The sequence below is a fragment of the Fulmarus glacialis genome, unplaced genomic scaffold, assembly GCF_000690835.1.
Source record: "Fulmarus glacialis isolate BGI_N327 unplaced genomic scaffold, ASM69083v1 scaffold4669, whole genome shotgun sequence".
In the NCBI taxonomy this organism is placed as follows: Eukaryota; Metazoa; Chordata; class Aves; order Procellariiformes; family Procellariidae; genus Fulmarus; species Fulmarus glacialis.
The window spans coordinates 67,842-91,927 of record NW_009235174.1 but is presented as its reverse complement, the minus strand read 5'-3'; the positions used below and the strand labels follow the sequence as shown (position 1 = coordinate 91,927).

General features: G+C 37.3%; 1 protein-coding gene across 1 annotated transcript in view; it reads right to left on the bottom strand.

Annotated features, from left to right (window-relative positions):
• The window catches only part of LOC104082697 (glutamate receptor ionotropic, delta-2), a gene marked incomplete at both ends in the record, with an annotated part of 104,786 nt that overhangs the window by 57,728 nt on the left and 22,972 nt on the right, over positions 1–24,086 (bottom strand). The gene's annotated exons all lie outside the window — the stretch shown is intronic.

Here is a 24,086-nt window from a genome sequence, read left to right as displayed (position 1 = left end):
AATCTCAAGCAGCCTTTCCAAAAATATGCGTTTGATATGACAACTCCAGCTCTGGGAGAGACTGATTATTGAGTGCTCAAGATTTATGGTTAAGATTTCCTTCTTTCCTTCCAGGACTTGGAGTGAAAAAATGCACACTGTTCACAGATAGAAACATCCACAGCCTCCAGGAAACTGGGAGAGGTTAAACGGAATTATCAACTGTGCTGCTAAATACAGAATTATGGGGGGAAACAACATGCCTGTTATAGATTAAAGTCACAAATAGCAGAAGCTGTCATGGCACGTAAGGGAAAGTCCCTTCTTAGATAAACAGTGTTAAAGGACAAAAACGATAAGAAGAAAGCAACAGTTTCCTATTAGCGGGATATTACTAATATCCTGGTATCTGTACTAATCTCTTGGGATCTGTGCTGTTTGACATATTCATACGTGATCTAGAAAAGTTGATGAACAGCAGACTGATGAAGTTTGTGTATTGTGCTAAATAATTCAAAGGATTAAACATGAAAATGAATGACAAAGAATTCAGAGAGATATCATGGTGCTGAGTGACCATGATACAACTACAGATGACATTCAGTGTTGACAAATGTGAAGTAAAGTACATCAGAAAAAACGAATTTAACTATAAAATGAAAAAGGAAGAAGGGGAGGGTGTCCCAGGTTTGCATGAATATCAAAACCTTAGAAGGCTTCAAAAAGCATAAAGAAAAATCCATTAATCCAGGTTCATTAAACACAAAGGCACTATCTTAACCTAAGAAGTCTTTAAAAGTTGCGCTGCTGGAAGGCGTGATGGTTTATGAAAGGACTGCGATGTTTTTCTACTATTCCTTAAGCATTCTCCATCAGTCTTCAACACAGTGCATTGGACTAGAGGACCTTCCCAACCCCTTCTTGTATTATCTGAAATAGGTTCGTTGCAGCCAAAATCAGACCTCTCTTTTTTATTATTAAATACTACCACTATCTTTTTGTGATAATAATATTACACTGCAAACCACTGAAACAATATGTGCAAATACTCATGCTCGCCCCTCCTCCCATTAATGCGACTCTATTCATTCCTCTATAGTACTGCTTCCCCTCCCATGCCTACAACCTTTGCATACCCAGACAGAAGCTTCACAAATTGAACTGGTGGTTGTTGTTTTTTTGGTTTGTTTTTTTGTTGTTGTTGTTGGTTTTTTTTTTTTTAACAACATTACTTCTAATAGATTAGCCCAGCTCTACATATGAAGAAAAAGTCAGGAATTACTAGTTTCGAAAAAATAGAACCTGGAGAAGCGACATCCTGTGGGAATTCTGCTACTGAACTACACTGAGATCAAAATTTCACCTGTGGATTCAAACAGGTAGTTAAGAATTTCACTACAAAGCTTTTTGGAATCAAAGGAAGGAGTGGACTTGGGATCAGGCCTTTAATTGGGGAAAAAAGATTTCACAACAGACTATTTCTACAAGGTAAGTAAAATGCAGCAAAACTTACATGAAGCTGCACAGTTTTGTTTTTGTTTTTGTTTTTGTTTTTCCAATAAGACTTATTCATATCTTCTGGCTATGACATTTTTAATTCCAAACGGCAACACAAAAATGAATAGATAGATATGAAACCCAGAACTAATCTGTGAGCTACTGTCAATATTATGACTATACTGAGTGAGCCGAATGATGTAAGTAAGCATATTAAATTTATATTCATGGTTCACTTGTATAGTGTAGACTTATCGTTATTCAGTATGTGAATTTTATAAATGTCTCAAGTTATTTGGCTCTGCTAGAAACCCACTTGAGCATTTTCATTATATGTATTACACCCAATGAAGTTAAAGGATTTTATTTATTTATTTTAAGTGTCATCATATGGGGATACAGAGCTTTTCATTTTCAGTATTTTTATTTGCTTTTATCAATTCTCTAAATACATAAAGTACAAAGCTGATCTATATTTACACTGGATGATGTAAGGCAGCTGCTTAGCTCATGCCCTGAGATAAAAAAAAAAATAGAGAAAAATTGCCTGTGTTAGGCCTTCTCCAGGACTTTTACTAAGAATCAAGTTTACTTAGTCTGGGTTTGACTGCACTTATGTAGCACGGGGATATTTTTCAGTTCACAATGAGTTTATATTTGCCTACAAGGCTACACTGTAAACATAATGATAAAATCTCCATCCCAGAAAGCAAAAAAAGAAACTAACTTAATAGTGGTTCCTCTTGAAAAACCGAGATATTATGTTAGCGTGAATAAGATGATTAAGGGAAAACTTAGAACCTAATAAAATCTTTTAGATTTATGTAATTTGCCTTATTTTACAAAAGATAAATGAAACTTTCCCACCCCAAATCAGCACCACATTCTATAATACTTGAAATACATGAAATCCGCCTTGTAATTTCTGGCTTATAGCTGGCTGTCTTCTAATGCAGATGTCCAAGGTGGTAAATTTGCAGGCAGCAACTTTAAATTTTAGTGTAGGAATATATCCAAGTACCATGCATGTTGAAAATGAAACTGAATGTGTCTTATAAAGCATGTTTGACTTGTAAAATTTGCAGATTTTGTCATTTGAGATTGTTTTTGTAATCTTCAAACCAGAGGTTACTCTAATTCAAGATATACCCAAATGCTGATGTTTGGGGTGGAGGGGATATATTTCAAGAAGGGACAAGACAGAAAAGCACCTTAAATTTATTCTAATAAAACTACTCACATTCTGTACCTGCAAAATCGGAAGGGGCTTGAGGGGGTGACTTGTCTGAAGAAGCTACAAACATTGTGGGGAACAATTAGTGTCATGCTCCAGTTCAAGCCCCTCCCTTTGCTTCATTATGCCCATCTATTTAGAGTTAACTATTTGAGAACCCATTTCCTGGTGTCTTTCTAATTACACATCAGAGCCCCCATGGTAATGTGCATACCAATTATGCATTTAAAAGCACTTCTGCATTTAGTGACAGCCTAACAGGCAGAGAAATGAAGTAAGAAAAGAAATGTGGAAAAGAGAGATGCAATGTTAGGACTTGGGAAGGATGTATTACACTAAAATAGAGGCAATTTCTTTCTCCATTCAGAATAAAAATACATAAAAGTATATTCACATGGTAAATAAACATCAAGCGCTATAAACACTAACATGAAGAGATAATCTTATCTATTTGTGTGTATATATATAAAAAACTGGTTGCAGATATCAATGAATAAGCCATGATACACATGAGTCTCGTGCACTAAAGTTCATATTGTGAATTCTGGGAAGCATGAAGTCTACGCTACCTAAGGAACTTCCAACCTCCCATTTTTTTGAATCAAAGTACAAAAAGGAAATGTCTCCATTCCAGGCTGGAGTACTACCTCAACCTGATGCTGAAGATGTTGCTTACACCATTTGATACCTCCTTGCCTCTGATACTGCTGTGTAGATACTAACGCCATGCTGTAGACTTACAAATTTTCCAGTTCTCTCTTGCTATACAGCAGATGTCTTGCCCTGTTTTTACATCATATGAATGGCGTGGTTGTATAGCTGGCCTTCTTTGCCAGTTATCCAAGGTTTTACTATATGTCACAACAGACTTAACAGGTAACAGCTAATTATCAGGCAAGATAATTCAGGCAATCAGCACAGTTCCTTAAAAAGAATAATAATAAGAAAAAAGACAATTTCTATCAAGGTGTTAAGCTGCACAGAAATTGTAGCGCAATAGAAGGACAAGAATAAGATTGATTAGAAGCCATGTTCACAGATCATGCTGGGAATCTCTGGTAAGCACAATGCATCCTTAATGTAAATCAATATAGACAGTCTGACAATGGCCCTTGAGAAGGGAAGTGCAATCAAGCTGCCGCTCCAAAAGACAGAGCCGGTCCAGCAGCGAGCACGGGTTCTCTCTTCCCAGCATCAACGGAAGTGAAGAATTCATCTGATAATTACAGCCGTTCAAATGATTTTTGCTGTTAAGTAGGCTGTGAAATTCAGGAAGATATTCTGGGTTTTGCCTTATAATGGCACAATTACTCACTGACAGAGCACAGTAGCACCATTGTGGGGAGCCGCTAGCAAACATCAGCCTCACAAGGTGCAGATGATGTATAATTTGAACAGAAGTTGTAAAGTTTTCCCCATATTGTCTTGGGAGCTTCAAAAATCGACTCTGAAAACCATGAAGTTTTGCAGCAGCTTTTTTAAAGAGAGAAGTTACAAAATGAAGGCACATATATACCTTCAAACCCCCCAATCTTATTTTCATATGCTCAGCTGTAATCGTGTAGGCCCTCTTCACCAAAGAACAGTAGGTGGGTAGTAATTTTTACAACCTTTACACATTTATTTCAACACAGTGTCTAGAATTATACTTCTTTCTATGAAAAATCTTCAACAGTCTCAGTACGTCTCTCCAAAACATATGGTCCTAACCCTACTGTTTTTAGTAACAAAATGGAGTGGGGGTAAGCAGTGATATTCAGCAAAGGAAAAAATGCTTATGTTGAAAAGTCAGTAAACTTTTAAAATGTAGTTTACATTCCACATTAATTCAGGGCCTTGAATTAAATGTAGATTTTAAAAATAGGTTGAACTAATTTCCCCTATCCCCTGTTCTCTGTAAACTTGTATGTAACTGAACTTGCAGGAATTTGAAATTAAAATTGGAAGGAAAAAAAAAGCATACTGCTCCCCTAACAACCACATTTCTGTCTGAAAATATTGATCTCTTAAAGGTATTTCACTGTCATTTTAAACGCCACAAACTATTTATAGGCACACTGTTGGCAGCAAGCTCTGCTCCTGCAGACCAAATGCAGGAGGAGACGAGAGGGTTTGCACCAGCCCTTGCGAGAGATGGTCATAGTGATTAACTGACCTCATCCTTTTGTCTCCCTGCCTGAGTAAGTGCGGTGGGGGACAGAAGTCAGGAGGGGCACCTCTGAGATCACTTCAGACAGGTCCAATGCGAATGGTTCGAATGAACTTCTTATGCCCAGGCCCTTAGATCATGAAGAGCTGTGTGAAGAGAGGCACAATCCCCGAAGAAGCTGAAATGAGCAGAAAGCTTTCCAGGACTGCACTGAGCATGCTCTCTGTACACCATATAACTTCACTGGAGGAAACATGCAGGGGAAGAGCAAAGTTAATTATTACCTCAAGGAGTAAAACTCACTCCATGCGATCTTTGAGACTAGGTGCTACAGTTTCCCTTCATCTTTTCCGACATACTACACCAGCTTTCATCTGGTGAGGCATCTGAAGATGTCGGATGATGGTAAGTTAGACACACAGATTCACAGGAAATAGCTTTGCTACCAGAAAGCACATTTGCTTTTAAGCAGGTAGGTTTTTTCATGGTAAAAAAAAAAAACCAGACAAGTAACCAAGAAATCACAAATTAATATATAGTGCTTAAAATTCACATGGATAAATCATCCTTGGAGCTTAATTGACCATACAGTTCTGAACCTTTTTTTACATGGATTAAATACCTGTAAAGTTGTAAAAATGCTTTAAATGTTATTACTTCTGCACCTAAATTTAGGAGCTTAAATCTTTAATTGGCCATATAAATCTAAGTACTTTCATTTTCTGAGATACTTAAGACTCTTAGCGCCCATTAACTTTGTAAATTTAGGTATCTAACCCCTACTAAGCTAAAAACAACTCTCCATGCTTCTAGTGTTTTCATCAAGTATACTTTTAGTGTGGGATAATATTTTCCCCTCTGAGGAACAATTATGTAAATAAAATTAACATATATGTATTTATTTGTATTACACACGCTTAAAAACACAGCTAAAATTGCTTTTACACAGTGTACTGTTTCATCTTACAACCTTACAGTTTAATGATTAACATATACATTTTTTTTCTTTTTTAAATTACTGATGTGTTAATTATATCAATATCCTACCACAAGAAAGAATGGGAACTTTGGCTATGTGGGCTTTTTTATTTAGTGTATATTCCACCACACCATTTCTAAAGTACCGTAAAGGGTCATAAAAGAAAATTTACACCTAAAAGGAGTCTAACATATCTAAGGGTTTCCAAGCAACTTTTCTGAAGACAATTTAGTCTTGTTGGAAGAGAAAAAATGAAATTAAGCATTCCAGCAAAAAGTATATATATGTATGTATGTATTTGTGTGTGTGAAGAAGAATTCTATCTAGCCTACAGGAAGATAAAAACAGTTTACAGCAAAGAGGATCTATCACAAAGAATAACTCAAGCCAATAGAAAAATCAATCCAGTATGCCACAGATAGAGCATGCAGTCTAACAAATCCACTAATGCTGAAACATCAGGAACAAAATTTGAAAAGCAAACATTAAGGAGTACCACATAGCAGAAAAAATAAATCCGAAACAAGATAGAAATGACCATAATAAGTGATATCCAATCATGACCAGAGACCATAGCATGACATAAGATAAGAGCATAAAATAAAATAATTTCCTTCTCATAAATCTGTTGTCAGGACTTGTGGTAGTTCTAATGAACTGCTCCATCAAAGCCTAAAACCAAAAATAAACGGCAAGTGACCCTCTTCTAATTCCCCATCCAAGTCACTTGGCTCATTACACACTTACATTAGAGTGATAAAAGGCTGGTGAGTCATTCAGCAGAACAAGAAGAAAATACAATTTGATAGCTTCCCTGAGTCTGTCTATCTATCATCATGTTAGGGAGGGGCAAAAAGAAGGAAAAAACTGATGACAAAAATATTAAGAGTTAAGATGGCAAGGACAAAAGTGCTGGAGATTAAGAAGAAAAGAGAAACCAAGAAGTAAAATGGCTCCCTGTAAAGCTATTAATCTCAGAAGTTAAACCCCAGGCACAATTTCCTATGACTGCCTCAGGCATAACATATTCATTATTGCTACAAAGAATATCGTGATGGTAAAGCTCTGAATTTACCATCGGCACTTGGGAAGAGAGGAGATGGGGTGTCTTTCCATTCAAAGAGGGGTCAACGGAAAGAATAGGAATAAAAACAAAGAAAGACCAATAATATGTACTACTGTCCTAAGCAACCCATGAGTCTTTTGCAGACCTGCAGCAAGCGATCCCTCCCAAGAAATTAGGCACCCTCTGAAACAGAGATTTCCAAAAGATGTATGATCGCCAGGAGGGAAAAGCCTCAGGGCTTTAGAAATAGATAGAAAGGCCTGGAGTCAAAAGTCCAACCCACCTTTGGGGCATTCAGGATTTCTGAACATTCTGTGTTTGAGGCTGGGCAATCCATTTTCACAGAAAGCTCTGTGGCCTAAGGCTTTATAGGAATAACCCAGGCCACTAGCTTTATGTGCAAGCACCTATATGTACGTAGGTCTATGCACATATATATTAATGAGCCTCTGTATGAACTTAAAATGAAACTGAGCTCAGCCAAGAATTTTTCTCAGCTATCCCAGGTCTTCCTAGTACTCTGTGCTTTAAGAGAGGGGTGCAATTTAAAGGCATTATAACTATTTCTACATAAATAAGATATACAAATAATTAATTATTCGTGTCTTAAAATTACAAGCAGGCACTGCATTGGGAATTCTTTTCATTAGTTGAAGTACGGGGAGAAGTCTGAGGGCAGTGGCAAAAGGCTAAAAACAAATGTTTCTTCCTGATTATTTTTTCAACTTAGAAAGTCAGAAGTAAAAGCTGGACAGTGATCTTCTTACTGTACAGGGGAGCAGAGGAAATATCTGCATCCAGCTTTTGGCATTTCACACTGACCGCGTGTACGTGGAACCCTTGGACAGCAAAAACAAAGCAAAAGAAACAACATGGAAAGCCAGCATAGGAAGCAGCCATATTCATTTCCTTCCCACACTTCTCCCAAAACAGTGTTTCTTCCTCAAAACTCTTCTGTTCCCACAGTGACAGGGGAACAGGAAAATGAACATCCTTGCTGTTGTATCACCCAGTGATATCAGAAAAAAATAAAGAGGAAAAGAGATGTCTTGCCATTCCACAACATTATTGAAGGGCTTCTCCCTACTACCCACCTGGATCTCTTATGGCCTTGCCCCATACTCATGTCTCTAATTTGCACCACTTCTCAGCCTAGAACTCACCTTCAAGTGGCGATCGTCCAGACTAGTCAAATCCCATACACGGCCTACGTGGAGAAATGCCTCAGCAGCCAGGCTTGTGTTTCCAAATTAAAACATTGACCTTTCTACTAAAACAGAAATCGTCGGTAAAAAATACCAGCTAGTTGTGACTCTGTCTCCTTCAAAAATGCAGTAGGAGATGGGACATATCCCACAAGACTGACTTGAAATAACAGCTACACAAGAAAGAAGGCAGGGAACTGTATGGCAGCCCCGAGGCACTTCACAACACCGTGTACCAAGATTGCTGCGTGAAATATATTGCATTTTTAAAACGTGTCATGATTCCTCTTTTTCTGCTGTGTTGAAAGAGATATGATTGTTTCCTCTTTCAGTAACGACACAGACAAAAAATTAATAACCATCTCTCAACCTGGTTCTTGAATTGTTTTTGCTCCTTCTGATTTCCTGCCAAAGCGTGTAGTCAGTTTGCAAGGTGACATTTGCAGAAACTCCTTAAAGATTGATTGGCTAAACTGCTGGGGAGCCGAGAGAATTCATATAAAGAATGACCTTCATTCATTATAAAGTCAGACCTGCTGATATTGCCACATGCCAGAAAAGCCCACCCGCTCCCCACTTGATGCTCAGAGAGGGCCGCTGCTGGATGCAGACCACAAGCAGGACAGCAAACAATAGGCTGGATGATCTGCAGAGTTCCTGATAACCCTCTGGTGAAAATTCAGGTCATGGTGCTGCCTACTGAATGCTAGAGAGGACAGGAAAAAAGCGAACTTTTCTTGGAAGCCATCCTGCATAGTAACAAAGAGTTACTTGGAGGGTAACAGCGACTTCAGGCAGTAAACATGCAAATCCCTTCTCTTTCTGAGCGTCTGCAGGCTCTCCTTGTCTTTCCATCACGATTTGCCCTCCCCCTTTCAGCCTTTTCCTTGGTACTTGCTGCACTCTTGGTGTAGCTCAAACTTTCTGCCACTGACGTGTCTACTCCTCCGTCCTTTCAAGCCAAGCAGCTCGGGACAGGGGCACTTGTCAAATTTGCATTTGGTACAGAAGAAGTCATTGCTCTGTATAAAAACATCTAACACAGATTAATAATTTTGCTATGCTACAATAACGGCAAATTGTGTTTTAATGTTTCTCAGTACAAAGCAGCATGCCTGTGCTTCGGCAACACAATAGACTCTGAGCTGCTTACGTGGCTCTGGACATGTACCAAATTTCTGTTTTCTTTTACTTCTTTGGCTTGAAAAAACACATTGGCAAAAGACAAGACGTGTTGGTTTATTTTTGCCTGTTCACTCCTTCGTAAAGGAGTGTTGCCATAACACAGACCTCCTGAAATATATGGCAAAACATAACTTTCAGCAAAAAAGATCCCTTTGGGAGTTGCAAACTATATATACAAAGTCTGTGGCATTTCTAAATTATAGTCCCTTGTGCAGTATAAATTCACAGCCTTTCTGAACCAATAATGCTATCATTGAAGAATTTGCTTGATTACTTTGAAGTAAACACAGAATTGACTGACGTTTAACTACAGTCCTTGATGTAATTTAATCAGATTTAATCATGGCACAGAAATCAAAGCTCATGTTTTTGTGATGTGTTTCACAAAACCTTTCATAATAGCATGTGGTTAGGAAATTAGTCATGGTTTAAGGCTCTATGTATGACTCCTCAGTGCTCCCAAATATCAGGCAAGAAGCATTGGTTCAGGGGTAATTCAGGGAGCTTGGAAAACTTGACCTTCTTTTCACAGAGATTTGGAGGAGGAAAGATATTTATAGGCTTTGAAACTAAACTATGAAATTAGCTAGCTAATATCTCCAGATACCTTTTGCAGTTTTGAAATGCCTTCTAGGGCAGCACCTCCCTCTACATGTTTTAGAGGGAGATTACTAGTTAACACATGCATCTGAATTAGCTGTCTAAAATTGATAGGTTTTAATAAAATAGTGACTAGCTCATTATTACAGCAGCAATTAAAACGCCATTAGCTTTTTCACTGCTCACGAGACACACAGACTTTGTTTAAGGTGTTTTTAAAATATTTCTATACAATTATGGAAAAGGATATATTGTCATGATGTTTGTATAAGGTTGAATACATAAATAGATATTCCTATACGCATATGTCCACACATCACAGATAAAACCAGTGAGCTCACTCACAAACTTCAAGCTGAAATAAACAGTACAACCATCCCAACTTCATGGATACTTATTAATCCACAATATTCAACTTGCTATGTTTTCCTAGCAAATAACACTTGCACCAAGGAAAAATCCTTTTTGCTCTTGGGTTAAGGTTTGTGAAAAAGAGACCAGTTTTAACTCTCACCAAGAGAGGGCAGTGAAATATCTCAGATTATTAGAAGATCCCACACAAGAGCCATATACCTTTATAGCAAGCATGATAGCAAATAATCTCTGCAGACATTTAATTTTACATTCTGTGAAGCATTCAACTGATGCTGTATTATTTTTAACTAACATCCTCCCACCCTTGAGTAAGTGTACTGTTGTGTTTGGAACTGGAAGAAATAGAAAGAGATTATGGATAAAACTATGAATCCTTATGAAATAAGATTTAACTTTTTTTTCTATTTCAAACAGGTTTTTCAAAGCAGTATATTAAGAAACACCTGCCTTCTACAGCCAGGTTCATAGCAGTGTGTAAGTTTTATTTTCAATTTTAGCTGTCTTCTCCAGAACGTGGGGGCTTTACCGCTTAGCTCTTTCCCATACTTTCTCTTCTTTCAAAACCCAAAATGGCAAGTTAGAGGGCCGCTTTTTTTCCCAACTCTTAATGATCTTGTTACAGGTAAGCAGCTGTGCTATGCTGTTCAGGACGATTGATTTTTTTGAAGAAGTCAGTATATCCATTTTTTTGCCTAAGGTTATCTCAAGACTTTTAGGTTGAAAAGTTTAAATTGTCCTACTCCAAAAATTTTTCATTAAAATATCTGTCGTAAGTCTGTTATTTGTGGTCTCCAAAGGACTGCAACATCTTCAAGTCAATGGCCTCTTGCAATTCTGAACCTACTACTATCCCCACAGTTCGAAAAATACAGCTGGCAAGAGCCAGCACCTTTCTCTTTTTCACACCCAAGTGAAGATTACTGTTTTGCCAAGTTAAGATAATAACCAACAACTGAGCATGTAACTTTTCAATGGACAGATGTAATCCACAGGAAAATATTTTGTCTTCTACAGAAAGATTTTGGGGTTTATGTTCAACAGGATTTAAGAGAGATCACACTGATGATAGAACCTGGCCAATCTGGCATGTGATTATATATGATTATATTTGCACTTGCCAAGGCACCTTTCGAAATATATGGTAAAAGTGTTTAAAAAGAAAATAAAAGAAACAGAAGAAGAGAGAGAGAGAGAGAGAGAGAAATACACTTCAACTTCATTTTATCAATGGTCTTTGAAGGTTAAAAGCAGTTTTAAGTCCTTTTTTTAAAATGGATTTAAAGAGACCGGACACTTATATATGGGCTTGTCCTCTCTAAGGCAAATAGAATGAATAAGAAAATATAAAATAAAGTGATGAGGACAAACATTTGTTTAACAAGGTATCATAACATTCTGTGTTTTCTTTACTGATGTTTTCATTTTCTCTTGCAGAAATGATTTGCCTCAATATGCTAAAGTAGCACAACAAACTAGAAAGCAGCTTCTAATGACTAATGGACGACTGACTGACAATTTAGATGTTACAAAGCTGTTAGAAAAGAGCCTAATAAAACTTAGAAGGAGTATACACCAGAACCAAAAAGAATTCAGAGGAATCGATACGTAATAAATGTGGGGTATGATGTTACATACTGACCACATTAAACAAATGGGAACGCGCTACACTATCAGAAAAAGAAGATAAAAATTTCTTACTGAAGTTTCCTATCATGTTTGTCCTCATCCCCCCCAAATTGTAAAAGCAGCATGAAAATCTTTGTCATGAAATCAGTTTGATGTGAAATTCACTCCCCTTTGGACTGAACAGAAATGCTTCAATACATAGGGATGTTAAAAGCATTTGTATTCAGTGCATCAATCCCTGTTTAATGCAATCTGTTGGTGGCCTACAGTCACAAAGCGACATAAAGATTGTAGTCTCATGTGGGAAGATATCCATCACTTAGTTGGTCTTGTCATGTTTGCTTTCCTGCAGACGCAGTAAGTGGCAAAGCTAAAAGCAAGCAGGGTGTAAGGTCTTCAGCAGTAAAGTTAGTAGCAAGAGAGGACAATAACTTCCACATGCTGTTCATCGTACAACAAGCCCCAAGGCCAAACAGAGAAATCAATTTAACTATCCAGAATCAAGCGTATCAAGAGACTCATTATAACTTAACTGTAGACCAAACTAGCTGTGAATTATTCTAGTCTTTCAAACATATTTGAAAAGGTAATTTGTGAACAAATAGGTCACAAAATATTGAGGAAATACAATTTACCTTAGTCTATACTGACCAAAAGGCTGTACTTTAAAACCTTTCTGCTAGCAACCAGACACGTTGACTATCCAAGTACTGTAGATTGGGCTTCTGGATAAAATATTTCCATGTATCATTACCACTGTAGAACAGAAAGTCCACCTTATCTGTTCCTTCCTCTGCAACAGACTGTTATAGAGATAACATAAAAATCGATCCATGTGGCACTTCGTTTTCCAGATTGTAGCCCCATTCTGGAATAAACTCCGTGGAATTACACCCACCAACCCCCATCACTAGCTAAAATCCACTGTGTGAACAAAACTGCTCTGATGGTGAACTAGACCCCCTCTCTAATTCAAAGCTTTGACTACCCCTCCTGTAACCTTTTCTGAGCAGGTTTTTCCAGCGTGCAAATGTACCTTTCATGCGTTTTATGCCATTGCCTACATCCCTGCAGCAAAGCATGGCAATTCTCAGACGTTATTCTTTGCTAATGCAACATTACTTGGGACACACTTTGCAAGACAAAGCAGGCTCATGCAGTCTCCAACATCAGAAGCAAAACTTGTAATCTGAGAAAAAAAAATGAAGGAAGCAGCAAGAAACATACACCTAACAGCAGGCCTGGACGGTTGATCCAGGGATTGCAAGCCAAGGTAGTTGCTGCAGAGCAAAGATGAATAGGAAGATGAAGATAACTTTTAATGAAGATGGGAATGATACAAGGAAAAAGAGTTTATAAAACTGTTTAACCACTGACATGAGTGAGACTGATACTCCCTTTAAGCAGTTAATAAATATTTTAGCAAAATTGCATTAATTGACACTGTTCCAGTGAGTGATAAGTGTGGATTAATCATGGATATATGCTATTTAACTAGATCCTAACTAAAATATTTATTTTCTTACTTCATATGTTTATGTCAAATATTTGTCTCAAGTAATATAACACACAGCTTAAATAAAGTGACTAATGAGATCTCAGACATGCACATTTAATGGGGAAATCACACATTTTATCAGTAGTTAATAAATTTAGAGAGCTAAGAGTACCTGAGTACTAATTCAGAATACTAATAAGTTTAGAGTACTAAAACATTCTAGAGACAAACTGATGCAAAACAGCAGTATCAAGGCTTTAAAATATAATTCTATTATTTTTGAAAGCAATCAAGTTATAATGCAAAATCGGTAGAGGTGCATACAAACTGCACATTGCATGAAAATACTCATATAAAACACTGATGGCTCATTATTAAGGCACTCCGTTAGAATGCGTACGTTAAATCAGATTTTTATGAGCTATAAGTAAATTAATTATTATAAAAGTACATTAAAAAAAAACCAACATACAAATAAATCCAGCATTTTAGACTGATAGCTTTATGATTAAATAAGGTGCAGAAGCAGCCTCGTTCAGCATGGATCAGGAAAATGCAGCAAAGATGAGAGTAGACGTGAGCTTCAAGGGACACAAGGAGGAAGCAAAGACAAGATGGAAGAAATACAAAGAGGCAAATCAGTAGGTAAATTAATTGGAAGCACACAAAACTGCCAAAGATAATACGCATAAAGGGTAGCATGATTAGCACAGGAGAGCAGAGTGTGGCAGTAATAAAGAGATAACTCCAGCAATATCTGCAATAACACTGGGATCACTCATGAAAACAGTGAATGGCCCAGCCATAGCAAAATAACCCTTATTTCTTGCTCTAGCCATGGCTTGGCTCCTAATCTCTGGTTTTGCTTTGGCTTCTTTATCCATCTTTTCTAGATAGAAATGTCAGATAAGTCCATGAAAAAACAAGGGGCTTTATTTCCAGGGGTTTAAGGAGCACACCATTTCCTGTAGCATATCATGCACTTTACTCTCAATATATGTTTCTGCTGTCTGCAAATATGTTTAAGTTATTACTTATAGCTAGTAAGTTATTAGTTTAAATCCAAATGTTATCAACTTCAATTTTTTTTTTTTTAAATCAAACATACCACTTTCGAGACATTACACTATATTTTTCTAAACCAAATCACAAAATGTTTTACATATTAAAGGCAATTTGAGCTCAAATTTCCAAGGAAGCCCTTCTGCAACTTATCCCATCCTACCCCTTTCTGTTTACACATGAAAAATATTCTATCCACTGCTATACTTGAGACAGAAACGGCCATAATAAGATTCACAGGTTTTGAGAAATGGAGAGAAGTAGGATTGGAAGTAAAGATGAGACTATTTTCTAGCAAACATCTCCCACAAGTGCCAGACACACCTTACCAAATTCCTTAAAACATAATATTTCCCCCCATTTACTTCTAGCCTAAAGAGTTTCAAAGCGTTGTTACTGCTTACAATTTCCTGAAAAGTTTTATTTTTCAGAAAAAGCAGTTCTATCAAATTAAATTAATGTTGTTTACCAGGATGAAAATATAAAGTATTTGATACTTAATACAAACCACTTTTTCTATTATTTCTGCTGTGCATTTTAAAGCAGGAACACACCATGACAAGAGTATTTGTTATTAATTTTTATTGTAACTTACCCTTTGATTAAGGCATTATATCATAACTTTAGAACAGGCAAAAATCTGAGCACTGTAATTTTAAGGCTGAATCATAAAAGTCTTTCAACACTATGAAAGAACTATAAATAATATGAAGTCATTGAAAGCTTCACCATCCTCCTCTTTATCATTTGTAAAGAACTCAAAAGGTGGAAGGAGGTGGCCCTTACCAGTTACACAGAAGTAACTTTATATCTCTGGAAATCACTTTTAAGATTCTTTTAATTGTAGGATACAGCTATAACCACTTTATGGGAAACATAGCCATATCTCAACATAGCCATATATGCAATATTGAGACAAAATGAAACATCACTTCTACTTCTGAAGTTCTTTTGGCAGATAAGAAAAAGTAATTGAAAACTTTTACTTTACAAATGATGATTTATGCATAGTAAACTCTGCCATATTTTGAAATACATAAGCTGAGTAAATTAGCTGGAAACTACATTATAAACAATGATACAGCATCCAAGTTGAAATCACAGGAATGCTTCTCTTTGTCTTCTCAAATATCTCTATTAGTTTCTTATCTGTCTTAAAAACACCACAACAAAGAAAGATTTACTGTACTTTCAGCTATGTTGTGCTAACAACAGCGGAAAGCAATTTCCACCTTTCGACGCATCATTTCTCCTCTTTCTCTTTAGCTAACCACTATACCCACATGCATTTTCTCTTCCAACCCAAACATGAGACTCCCCATCGACTCAAGCTGTTCTCCCCGGTGTGCACCACTCTCCTCTCACCAGCGGACAGCTGACCCTTGACTCTTTGCTAACGTAAGTCTCTCTGATGCTTGCGTATAGATGCCTACGTCCTTCTGATGAATTTGGGAGCCTTCAGCAGCTTCATGGATGTTTTCACATTCCTGCCCACTGTAAATCTACGCCCACAGCTGTGGAGGCTGAGGGTGGTATATATTACATAGATAGATATATATAGATATACAGATATATAGAGGGTGCTCTCAGTGGAAATCCACAGGCCCTGCATTTTCATTGAGTTCAATTACCATTTTCCTGATCAGCTTATGACTTGGCTAGCTCTTCTAGATCCCACAGCCTGTGGAGGGAGGACTAAAGTGAATAAATGTTTGGGTTTGGGTTCTCCCTGCTTTAGTAGAAAGTGACACTGAATACTCTATGGCCACAGAGGCAAAGGTCATTGGGCTTATCAGGGCCGCTTACCCCACTGCAGGAAAATACTTCCTATTACTGTCAACAAAATATCACTCAGCATCATGCTCAATGAAAGAGTCTTTCCACAAAAACAAAACAAAACAAAACAAACCCCACACACCAAAAAAACACAACCCTCTCCCCAAAAAAACCTAAAAACCAAACCAACTTGCTTTCATCTTTGCTATACATGAATATTCAGTGTCTAATAAGACACGTTTTCATATTTTCCTGCTAATAGGCTAGCTTGGAACAAAGAGATCTTACTATGAAAGAAGGGAGTTCTGCCTTCTTTAAAACTTGTACCAGCAAAGTTTTGATCAACATGAGCCTTACAGGCCTTTCAGATGTACCATAGGGGCTCATCTGACATTCATCAGCCTACAGGACAGCACAGCCTTCAAGGAGAAGTCCCTCCTAAAATGTGCAAATTAGAAACAATTTATTGAAAGGTTGAACCAGATGATCTTTGAAGTCCAACATGGGCTGTTCTACAATTCTATGATTCATTATCATGGGGAGACATGGTTGGCAGGACATAGCAGGCCATCTGATTGTGTCAGTCTTGGCTTGTGTTCTTGAAGAAAAAAGCAATTTATCAAATCTTGTGGAATCTGTGTAGATCTACTTCCACATATTATGGACTAAGATCTGTGGTATAACACTTAGATGTATCAGCCTTCCCAAGGCTGTGCATTGAGCTCTTAATTCTGAGAACTGAACAATACCCTTCACCACCCTCAAAAGCTAAAGCTAAATGACCCATTTCTTACTACCATCTCTTCATGCCTCCTGTTAAAATAAGCAGCTCAATTTTTTATCACCCCCCTCTCCTGTCTACATGGTTTTCCAATTACTATTAATTTTTGACTAGGATACCCAATTTCCATCCAAATTTGGATGGAAATATTTAACTTACTGAAGATATAGTTATTATCACGCTCTTCACATGATAAATTAGCTACAACACTCCCTTCTTTTGGATTAATGGAGGGTTAAATGCACTTACTACTTCTTCCTACTACCAGAAAAATAGATGTTTGTTCCAGTTACAAGTATTTGTGAAATTAAGCAATTTTCATCAGGTGATAGTTTTGACTGAAAACAGACCAACTCTAAAGAGCAAAAGGCAAGCATTGAAAACTTTTGAAAACTTTAATTCTGAAAGGCACCTATAATTCATTGAGAATCCCCATCTTAAAACAAGTAATTCCAAGCTGAGTTAAGTGTTTTATCCTATTAATTTCAAGGATGATGAACCACATTCTTGAAGCAGCACCCACTGAGTGCTCCCTTAAAGGTGAAGAGAAGTCCCTAAGGGGATTTCCAAAATCACATAAAAGCATTACTGCCTGAGAGGTCAATGAAGCATTAAGTCCATTCTTAAATCATACACAGTTCCTTCTGACATTATTCAAAATGTCAGTTTTGGGGCACTTCAAAGTTCCCAAGCACTTCAGATCTCTTAAATGAGTTACAAAGCTAATTTGCTCAGCTGAAATATTTGAGGGTGAAAATTCACCACAGCTTGCCAGCCAGTTCTGCAGATCCATGTTCACCAGAAGGCTTTCACAGCTACTCAAGCAGAAGAAAAAGCCATATAACCATAGTAAAGGTATTTCAAAAGTGGCCCAACCAATTATACTGAAAACTGTAAAGGGTTACTAATTGCAAATACCGAGTTTGGAAAAATAAAAGTGATATAATCCCTTGGCCTGGTTCACCTGTGTCCAACTGCAAGCAGTTCAAGAGGATGAGAGGAACCCAAAAATGAAGGAAAAATGTCTAACAGATACAAATCAAGTTTCACATGCTACATTAACATGACCAACATTCAAATCCAAATTCTCTTTCCCACTCCAGTTATTAAAAACCACCACGCTATTTCTGCTATTCAAAATTTTTCAAGACAAAAAAAATCTCTGCTGTGAAAAAGAAATGAATGAAGTTCTGTATCATTTTTTGCTCTTATGCCCATTTTGAACAATCACACAGCAGCCTCTGTGGTTAAGCACTTGCCTAGCAACAGGAAAACAGGAGTTACTGATACAATTCCTAGCTTTTTTTTTTAATTATTTTTTGACTGATCTTTCTCAAGTTTCCATTGTCATAACAAGATATTCAAGGAAATTAAAAACACAGCTTTGAAAGTAGAAAATATTTCTCCTGTTCTTTGCTGTCAAGACAACTGCATTTTCAACAGGAGACAGGTAAAATGTAACCTCTTATCCCGATGAACAAAAATGAATAAAACCCATGAAACTATATAATTTAAAGCGCATAAAAAAGATTTGTCTCTTTCTAATGAAAGCAATCAGTCAAAATAGGCAGTTCGCAATCCACTGAAAGCAGTTTTCAGTAAGAACATTCATATCCGTTTTGACAAGAATGGAAATTCTGAGCAAAAGAGATACGGACTTAGCCCTGCCAAAATTGCCAAGAGAAATACTAGAGCACCAAGTTCCCAAGGGGAATTTCTGTTTGACATCAACAGACATCAACCTTGCTTCTCCCCAAGGTCCCATTGCACTCTCCCCTTCTGCCACCCTGCATTTTCCCTTTTTGCCCACTGTTCCCAATGCATGAGCAAACCCCTCTTTCATTCCAGAGTGCTGCAGTTACTCAGAGGCTTGAAAGATTTTTGGGGGGTTCAAATCCCACTCCTCTAGCCCTATAAATATGGCTAAAAGCCATCCACCTGCATCCTGAAAACTGGATAAACCTGTATCTTAATTATTTGCATTTAATTTTAACCCAGGCACTTAACCTTATTATTCTAGACTGGGAAATCTGGACACCCGCTTGTCTTACAGCCTAAAATCACCCTTCTGTTTTACAACAGGTCCCGCTATGTCCAAATGCTTGAGCACACTGGAGCTCAGCAGACATGGCTGACTGTGCTGCTTCTAAGGAGAAATAGGTGGGATAATATGTCTCTTGCATTGTGTTTGCCTTGGCTTTGCGAGCAGTAGTTTAGAGTTAGAGAGTTTGTGTTCTGGGTGATTTTGCTCATAAACCTTATCCTGGCTCTCATGTATTCCTGGTGGATGTCCTGCTCCACAGGTGAATGATTCACGGGGAACAGGTTGCTCATAACGCTGTAGTAGCAGCTCTGCTCTGCATTTATTAACGATCACTAGAAGAAGGACTTGAACCCTGGTCTTCCATATTCCTGTGGCAGCATCCACCAAGCCACCGAATCCACCTCTGGCTTCTTTACTCTGCTTGTTATGAACACTAAAATACTCACTTACCCAGACAAAGAGCACGGGGTCAGGGCAGGCACCTGGACAGCCCAGCACCAAGATTTAGATTCCCCCGCACCTCCCTCATCTGATTCAGAGAGTCCAAAACCTGACAAATTCTCCAGGTACACTACTGATTACTTTGAGTCAGTTTGTCTCTCTTTCTGCAGTCTCAGATTTTGAAAGAAAATGTTTTATTCAAAAGCAAAGAGAGGGAAATTTTTTTAAAACTTTTAAATTTTTTAAAATTCAGGAATACAATTATGGATAAAGGCATTTTTTCCATTTTCCTTTAGACTCAAATATGTATTTAGTTTGTCTTTTAAGCTGAACAGAAGTGCACTGTCAAGTAAATGACAGTCCTCTACTAACACTAGTTTCATTGTGATAACACGCAAATTCCCAACACTTTCCAAAATTAAATTTCACTGAAATTTCACAAAAGCTTTGCAGAAGCTCGCAGAAAGTAAAGAATCAGTCAATGTATCTTCATCTAAGTAAAGGAAGGAAATGGTACTCTTCAACATGTTTATAGCAGATTTAAGTACTGTGCTGAACTCAAACAGCAGGTCCCAGTTCACCAAGTTATTTAATTACCTCTTTACCTTTAGTACTAAGTAGTTTATTTAATTTCTAGCAGGGTGCTTATGTATTTAAAGTTGCTTTAGAGAGAGTATCATGTTAGTACTGTGCCAGGTCCATTTTTTCTATCAACACTAGAGGCAAAGCAGTCAGACACAGCAACATTTCTTTTCAACTCACTAGAAAATATACCATGTCTCTGTAAATGGAAGGTATATCTTTCGGTCACATCATAAATTGCATGTCAGCCTTTAGAAACAGCTGAAACAGATCACAGTTTAAAGTACCAGGTGCTGATATATATACATTTTTAAAATCACATTACAGAGCTCTACTTTTGATAACGATCACAAAGGGAACAGGTAAACCCATCATTTACCTCCAGTAGCTAACCAAGAAGAAAATACTTTGTCCACTCTTGGTACTAAATAGTGTTAGTTAATAAGTGTCAGCAGAGCTGTGTAACTTCTCTTCTTACCTAATGAAGCAAAAGGGAATAAGAGATAAAAGATGCAAAAAATAAGTTTTAACTTTATAAGAAAAGACAGCAACTTCCCCAAGATCAAAATATACACTTGGAACATATGTTGCTTCACGATGCAAATATAAGAAAAAATGATATACAGCATAATAAAGCAATGCCACTATTGTAATCAACAACCGTTTTCAGATGAAGTGGAAGTAGCAATTACTTTACTAGAATGAAAACAAAAAATGCAATACAATTTGCCCACCTCTGAACAAATAACACAACTATAGAGTGTTCCACGTAACCCTTAATAATCTGTGAAATAAAAATCTGCATGCATTGACTCCAGAGGGAAGATCCTGCCATTTGCACTGGCAGAAGGAGAGAGGAACAACACATCTGTCAGGCATTATAGCCAAAGGCCTTCAGTCACATTCATATGAAATGCTTTGCACTACAGATATCCCTTGGATTAAAATAGGTAACATTTCCTCCTTAAAGTCATCAAATTAAAATAATTTAGGACAGAGCCCTACAATCCTACCGGACAAATGCGGAGAGCTTGAAGCATCCTGGGTTACCCAGGTGCCCCACCCAGAGTATCTGTTTTCCTGCATGCCCACGGTTCTACCCTTACTCCGAGGCATCCCTAGGTGTCCTGAATGCAAAGAAAGCCTTGACATGGACATCCTGGTGCAGAGAGGAAGAGGTGCGAGAGCCTGGCGTGTCAACTCATTCCTCCACTGGGAGGAAATGACAGAAACCATCTTCAGAAGAAAAGAGAAACGCACAGGAGGTGGGTGCATGCTAACAGGGATATGGAGGCAGAACAAAATGCACCACGATCTCCAAATGTCCACACGTGGTAAGAAAACCAGTGTGGGAACAGGAAGAAAGTCCTCTAAACTTCAAAAGGTGTAGCACAGAGCATTTGAGGATGAGCCCATTCTGAATTACATTGAGCACTAAAAGAAATATGAAAACCACTTTATTTCTGCAGTACTGTTTTTTACACCACTAAGATATAAGACAGTACTGCTCTGAGCTATCAACTCCCTTTTGTTCATTTGTTTGTTGGATGGTTATTCAGAGGAATGGCAGCTTTTATTTCAGCAGTATAGATAAAAGTATTGCACTGAAATTTAAATGTCAAAGAATACATACTCAAATGTCAAATACCAACAGACAAATGCCAACAGAGAAATGTCACAAATACACCCATGTTTCCCAATGAATATAACTATATCTGCACAAACACAAGCCACAGCATCATGTGTAAAAGCAAGAGTTTTTCTGCAGCTCCTTTGGGATGGTAACACCACTGGTGTCAATAAAATCAGTATCTGGCAGTGATCTGACTGTATTACTCCAAGTACCCAAATCTGGCAACACACATAGCCTAAGCAATTCATGGTCTGCAAGGTGATGGATGGCATTTACAGAAATAACGGTACAAAATTTGTATTTCAGGCAAATCCCACTCCTGAATTTGCTAACTTGTCACTAGTTGAAGGACGCCAACGCAATGAACTTCCACATGAATGCTCCCACTGCTCTCCAGGTATGACAGTAGCCCATGAAAGTTGAAGGAGGGGACTTGCAGACAGTTTCTGCTAGACACATGGCTTAATTTGGCCAATAAAAACAAACACAAACATGAATTCTCGGTGTTTCCTAAATTGTTTGCTTTTTTGAGTCCTAGGAATATTAACCTGTGAATATAAGTGAACTTTTTAGAAGTAACCAAATTACTCCAGAACCCAAACAGAACTGACTTCAGGCAGAATTTGGACTCTTGAGAAATTCGAGTGCATTTTAAAATTTTACTTGCTTTAATTAAAATCGATTGTTCCTCCTGAGAAAAAAAAAAGAAAATTCTTTACACACTTGACTTGGTGTGAACTTCTTGTCCCAATGACTTCAATGGGGCTTTTGTCATGATTTCACTCTTCATTATCGCCTAGAAAAGTACTTGGAAACATGTTAATTAGGGAAGATGCATTTGTTTAGAAATTTCAGTCAGTCTGCTAATTGCAGCTACTTCCACTAGAGTTGAGAAATAAAAATGGTTAGGAAGTTCTGTAGTCAGACCACTAAATACATGAAAATTTGAAGTGCACTTTAGTTAGTGTAGCTAACAAAAATATATCTGACTCCTGTAATTATTGTGATTTGCTTCCAACACTAGTGGCCCGTACACTGTAATGTAAAACCCAATCAAAGATAAAATATGTGAACTTTTGTGAAAAGAGTAAAACCAACATATGGCATTTTCCCCTTAAAATTTTATTTTCTTTTCTATCTCTGACGTAAATGTTTTAGGATCCCCAGCTTGTTTTTTTAACTTTGTGACATTGATTATAAATACCATATTTTTTAAAAATCCTTTTACTATTCAATGTAGTGTAAAAAATTACAATATTTAATTGGAATTATTTTGAAATTTTTTTGAAAGATGCTTCCAGGAACAATTATCACATTCTCACAATATATACAGAAATTTCTTTCTAAAGAAAATTCCTTTCTCTACACCAGGACTCTTTCTAAAGCTTTCTCTGGATCACTGAATGCTGTTTAGAAAAAAAATTGCAACAGATTAAATCTGTTCTGCTCTGGACACTTTCTTCTTTTTAACCAGCTGCAGCACATCACAAAACTCTAAGGATCGACATTTAGAGTGCAACCTTCAACAGGAAAATTTTCTTATAGTCTCTGTATTTAATTTTAAACGCTCATCTCAGCAAACATAACAAAATTACATACATTTAGTATCTTACTTCTAAACTTTGCTTTTCTCCTGAACAGGGTCTTGTGACACCGAGTTTCGTGGTCTAACTATATTCTCTGCAAAACTCTATTCTCTTTGACCAACTTCAAACCTATTTCCTTTCAAAGACAGTGAATGTCTCTTTGTCCTTAAAGGGCAAACAAGGAAGGTTCAAAAAGCCTGTTTGTACTATCTCATTGTTTTGCACAACTTAGGAGTGCCCATGGTTGTTAATCTCTTCTTTAAAAGTAAACTGTACCATAATTTAAATTTGCACTATAAATCTAAATTATACCATCTGAAAAGAGTTAGAAAGGTTAGGGAGTCTTTTTGTACTTCTATATTTCCAAGACCTTTCTATGGGTCTCTCTGTCTTTTCTATCTTTTTGTGAAATGGAAGAACTCAATTTAATGCTTCACTCAGGCATTCACCCAGACAGGCTTGAAGTAAAAAAACCATCCAAAGTCAACCAATTAAATTAAATGAAGAGATACAGATTTGTCTTAAGAAGGACTACCTGGTAGCTCTAAAGAATAAATAGTTCCTCAATGCATAGCATGGAAAATAAATCATGTCAAAATATGTTGAAACAGACTGAATTTATAGGTGAGGGAATAAGGACTCATCCAACATCCTGGTCGCCTAAAGACTTTGCGAAGTGCTCCTCCAAATATCAACAAGATCCAGTTCCATTTAGCTTCTGAAGCACCTGTCAGGATCTCTGCTCAAGGTGACATAGCTATAGACACATGTGTACGTTAAGGTATTGA